The 6,000-nt window shown below is 38.4% G+C and overlaps 1 long non-coding RNA gene across 1 annotated transcript; it reads left to right on the top strand.

Annotated features, from left to right (window-relative positions):
* The first annotated feature begins 758 nt into the window (after positions 1 to 758).
* On the top strand, positions 759 to 5,368 carry LOC113018064 (uncharacterized). Its single transcript, XR_003271687.1, has 4 exons — positions 759 to 1,513; positions 3,863 to 3,938; positions 4,212 to 4,308; positions 5,149 to 5,368. It is a non-coding gene; the product is annotated as an uncharacterized LOC113018064 (long non-coding RNA).
* The last annotated feature ends 632 nt before the right edge of the window (positions 5,369 to 6,000 follow it).

Raw genomic sequence — 6,000 nt, forward strand, 5'->3', positions numbered from 1 at the left:
TTTGTTCTTTTTTGGTCTTACTGGTTAGTAGGTGGTGATTTTGTACCTGGTGATCTCACATTTGGAACATAAATTGCTTTGGAGCAGATTAGGTTCAAAGGATAACTTGGCTCTTGAAGTTAGCCGGATAAGACAGCGTTCTGCTTCACAGTTGAGGCCTCAGAGAGTTGTTGCTAACCAAAGTCTATCTTGTACGGCCATGCAGCATCTTATGACATTTTGTAACCTGAGCAGTGAAATGATTGCTGTTTTAGTGCACATACACAGTGTGGGGATCAGTATCAGGACAATAAAGTTATGGTGCAAAAAGCTGTATCTGGTCAGAAGGAAAAGCACGCACACTTGGAAGACTTGACCATTTGCACAAAATGAATGGCTGACACTGGACAGATGAGAGAATGTGGATGGTCACACCCTCGTGCATTAAAGAGGGCTTTCAGTTCATTGAAAACACAAAACCAAACACACAAAAGACACAATGAGACAGCTGATCAGTTTGCTTAACTAAATCATTGACACAAGCCGTGTTGTAGAGGGTACTGCAGCCGTGGCAGGTTATCATCTTAATGTGGCCCTGACACTCCATCGTACGCCACAAAGCTGTGAATAAATGAAAAGCAAAGAGGCATCATCACTAACATAATAACTGTAGAAGTTATCCCGCTGCATTACATTTATCAGGATATCGTAATAAATGCTCATCATATGTTGCTTTGACCCATCATTGTTGTCATTAATATCGGTACGTGTCACTGGACACTTCCTGTCATTCATATGTCCTGACTTTGTGATCAGTGTAGCAGCTTGAAAATAACTGCTTGGTTAACAGCAGGTGTACAGGCAGGTGCTCTGATCAAATAACATGTTTGGCTAAAGAAACAGAAAATAAAAATATGTAAATAGGAACACCCACATCTCTACTTCTTCTTCTATTTTCCATTTCACACTTACAAAAAAGTTCTCCTGCGTAGGTGTTGAGACAAATATATGTCAATTTAATACTTCAGACAGGCCCCAGAGCAGGTCTGAACAATTAGTCCACTTAAAATCAAAACTGCAATTTGAAACCATGCAATTAGCAATTTTGCAAAGAAAACTTGGCTAGGCTAAGCTAAGCTAACTGTTAGACAAAGTAGAGGAGTTGGAAGAGTAAAGGATTCTGGTTAACTCCAGTTCAACTTAACATTAAATTAAACTGACAAATATCATGTTTATATTCATATCTTAGTCTTTTGATGAGCTCTATCTTATAAATCTATTAGACTCAGACGAGGTCGGCACAGGGACAGGCCTCGGGGGTCCAGGCCCACCCGGTGAAGTGCTTCTTCCCCAACATCTTCTGATGTACTTCATTTATACATTTTGGTAATGAAGTACTTAAACTACCACCTCACTGATTAGTTATTGCAGTGTGAGCTCAGTTCAATTAATCAGGTCACAGTAGTTTAGCACTTCTACAGCAATCATGCAACCAGCATGACTGAGGAGGACACTGGGTGGACGGGCTTTGCAGGTCAGACTTTGAAACTATCTTTTATTGTCATTACGCCAAAAGCAGTTGTGGAGCAGGGAAATTATTTTACTGCTATTGTTAAATAATTGTCATTATTACCATTGCATTAAGAATATAATCTGGAGTTTATATTGCATTCAGGGGTTAAACAGTGTGTCTCTCAGAAAGACTAAGTTGCAGGCTGACAGGAAGTTGCAGGTTTGGAGAGTGTGCCTTTTGCAGAACTGAAACCGAAAGCAGACGAGACACAGACAGTAGGTGAAGAGGTGACACAAAGAGCATGTGAGGTCAACACATACACACACATTAGTTAGATTTATTTAGAGGAGAGAACGGAAAGTACCAAGCCATGAAAATAGAAGATGATTTTCTAGGTGAAAAGTCATTCTGGTGTTGATCTGATCTATGTATAAAATGTACCGGTGACGCATGAAGGGGCGTCAGTAAACAAACCCTGATGCTATAAAATATCTGTTCATGCTTTGATTAAGTCGAGGACTACTGGCTGTCTGCGTACAGAGTGTCTTCCCACACGTGTGTTCATTAAAATCATTGTTTGACCAAGACCTTCTGGACCATGGGTGGTGTGTACTCTCCTTCCTCAACTTTGAATCTTAACACAGTGAAATTATATGCTGTCCCATTCAGTGCAAATAAAGAATCTGTGTTTACTGACAGGACAAAGCACTGAACATGATTTCATCTGTTAACCTGGACAAATTCCAAAACAATTCCTTATTATTTCTTTTTCTTAAGTAAAACCAGTAAAAGCTTCTACTTCAAAAATATGGACTTAACACTGAGATCCTGATATTTTAGACCAGTTGAATTTAGATGATCTTTTTTAGTTCGTTCAGTTTGCTGGTTCTAACGACGACGGTCTTCATCAGTTTTAATGTCACTGTGACTCATATCTCTGCATGGCTGTTTTGTTCTGAGTGCACTGTGACAATTAAGTTAAGATCCGGTGATCAGCACAGCAGCCTGGGAGTGACTGCTTGGTTAACGACAAGGTTTACAAGACCTGATCAAATGTCACACTGGAAATATTTTGCAAGTGAAACAGCAAAAGCAAATGAAAAAATGTAAATATGTTAACTGGACCACCTACATTGTTTCGAGAGCAGGGGTGAACTAAAGAGTGCGACCCATCACTTCAGTTTCAGCATATAATTTCTATTTAACACTCAAAAAAATCTGTTGTACAAGTATTAAAAATATATTCACAAATGAAATTTACATGCCTGAGATGAAAACATTACTCATACAAGTTGTCAGGTAAAGTCTATAGCACTGTTACATCTAAATATGGACACTGAGCTGGGACGATGTCACAGATCTGAGCCTCTGCACCTTCACTATACGTTTGTGTATGTCAGGCCTGTCCTGTATCTCTCCACCACCTGATCCAACACACCACCAAATCCTGATCAGCTGATCATCTCTGCTCCTCTAATCACCTGAATATCCAAGTATCCGAAAGTGTCCATCGATCTGACAATACAATTGTAAAACCGATCACTGACCTGTGCCCTAATGTGTTCTGTGCACTTGTGAACACACTTCCTTATGGAGTACGTTTATTAAGGACACTCTTTCATTAGCACACAGGTTCAATAACACAACAAATAACCTCCAATAAACCTTTTAATAAACTGTCATTGGAGGCTGATGTGTTCTCTCTTGGCTTGTTTTCTTGTTGTGTGCCACACAGAAAATAAATGCATGGTGTCTTAACTCACTGATACGGGGATATCAATGAGCACAGAGTCCAGCCAACGATGGCACAAAGTCAAACCTCCTTCAAGGAAACTGGAGAGTCCAACACTGGCATTGAGGCTACCCCAACAATGTCAATATGGTGTAACTTCCTGCTCTAACTCAGGCTCCTTCCCCACAAGAAAGATATTTTATGTACTCGAAGTCAGACCTGGAATCTGTGGGTCAGACTTCCTGGGCCCCCGACCCCTGACCTCTGAGATTTCATGTCTTGTATTTTATAATATTTATCTTTTGTTCTCCTGCCAAAATTGTAAACACTGTCATCATGCCATATTGCACTGTTGTTCGATCAGCTTCATTAAATATACTTTTATATATACTTTTATCCTTTGTTTTGTTATACATCCATTTAAATCCTCATATGAAATTATTACAACCAACTGGTAGTAAAACAAAAATAAAAAGATTGTTCAACATTTTAACTGCAAATGGTCAATACACTCACTTTATTTGCCAAAAATTATACTTAAAAAGGGGAAAAAAGAAGTGTTAAAGTTTCCTGGTGCTGATCAGAAGTATAAAAATCAAAGTGTCCAGATCCAAACACACTTTGTTCCTCTGTGACAGAAGTGAACTAGAACTCACAGCAGCATCTGAACTGCAGAAGAGATCTCTGCTCATCTCCGTCTGCATTCCTCTTTTGGTAAGAACTTATTATGTATCATTTAAAATGATTTTCCTTTTAAAGCTGGGCAGCAGGCTCACGTTGAACATCTCCATAAACTGTCATAATTCTGCTGCTACACTAAACACTGCATTCGGTGAGCATACTAAACCTACGTAAGCTGTATATTTGCACGGTGAGAGACCTGTTTTTGCTGATTTGTGTTCAAATACAACAAGATCTTATTTAAACTGACTGTCAGATGTTGCCTATCCAGTTATGTAATGAACCCACTATATACATTAACCACAGACCCTTCACGACATCTTCATCACCTGCTGTTCCAGACAACCAACTTATACCTGAACCACTGCAGGTTAATCATCATCATTAGTAAAGGAAAAAAAAGGTGAGTGTCTTCATTTGGAAAAGCTTGAAATAAAAAATCCTGTAAATTACACAAACAGATACGAATTGGAGGAAAATCCATAGTGTCTTGAGTTCTGTTTGATTTTTATTTTGCAGTGTGTCATTGTTACTACAGAACACACTGAAACATATGACAGGAAAGAATAACTGAGTGCAGAAAGGCATTTATATTAAATCGGATTTAAACTTTGTTCTTAATGAACCGGATCTATTATGACCTGGACTTTTATCTATAAAATGGGCTTGTGAAACCCAGAGAAAAACTCTCTCAATATATCTGTAGATATAAATATATATTTATCCAAATCACATCAAGTAAAAAAAGGCAAAATGACAAAATTGAAAAAAATAATAACAAAAAGTATAAATGAAAACACAAAATTTTAAGGCAAAAACAAATATCTTGATGTCTTAATACGATGAATATAAAATATAAAGTAATACAACAAGGTTAAATATCTAAACATTTAAACTACTTCAGCTTTTCAAAGCTTCTTTTTCTAGTTGAAAATGACATCATCACGCCTGAATCTGCTTCCAGGAGCCGTCCAGATCAGGCTTGTTCAGGATATTTAGAAATCGTCCTAACAGTTGAAAAATAAACAATAAACAGAGAACAAAGTAATATATATGATTATAAATAAATAAAAAAGAAAACTATAAATAAAACTACTTCTGTCATTTAAAGAAAAAGGTCTATCAGTCCTCTTGTCGTGTGTGTTTGCAGCTCACAAAGACGACTTACTGAGCTTCAGGATCCAAAAGGATGTATCTGCCAAATTCTTAATGTGGAAAAACGTCCATGTGTTTTCTTCTCCAGGAGACGATGAAGACACTGTTTGTCTGCATGATGCTCGTGCTGCTCTTTGCTTCCGGATTTTCCAAAGTGAACAATTTTCAACCAAGCGAGCACCGACCTGAAGAAACACCTTATGAAAAGTTTAGAAGACAGCATGTAGATGCTAAGATGACTGAAAAGCTGTGTAACACAGAAATATCAAATAGGAATATCTACAAAATTGACAACAGTTGTAAGGAAACCAACACGTTCATCCTCAGTATTCCAGCAAAGGTCAAATCCATTTGTAGAGGTGATGGGAGGTACGATGAAAATAGCGGCATGACGTATAGTACCGCAACGTTTTGCATAATTAAATGTAAGCTAAAGCATCAGGGAGCCAGGAAACCCAGCTGCCAGTTTGAAGGCAGGCTTCTCACTAACAGGATCATTGTCGTGAAATGTGAAGGGAAGTTACCTGTGCACTTCAATCGGGACCTTCTACCCTCTGAGCGCAACGATGGCGAGCAACTATGAGGAAAGAGTGGTGTGGAGGGGGGCGTGGTCTGCGATGCTGCTGCAGGTGAGATGGATGTACCTGCGCTGCATTTGCTATCACGCCTCGCCAACTTAAAAGGCTTTGTGCTGTCTGAGTTGTTGGTGTTGTGGATGTGTTGGCTGGCAGTCCACAGACAGACTGATTTACACAACTGTGGAAAAAATTAAATTAATAAATAAAATAAATTGGAAAACATGATGTTTCATTATTTCATATAGATTTCAAATAACATACCATTTGATGTCAACATGTTTTAGTTGCATTTGCAGTGCTCGTGCTGTTATATTCTTATGATTCTGTTCATTTTATGAGTGTATCCTTCAGCCTTGCTTCAC

The sequence above is a fragment of the Astatotilapia calliptera genome, unplaced genomic scaffold (assembly GCF_900246225.1).
Source record: "Astatotilapia calliptera unplaced genomic scaffold, fAstCal1.2 U_scaffold_39, whole genome shotgun sequence".
NCBI classification, from domain to species: domain Eukaryota; kingdom Metazoa; phylum Chordata; class Actinopteri; order Cichliformes; family Cichlidae; genus Astatotilapia; species Astatotilapia calliptera.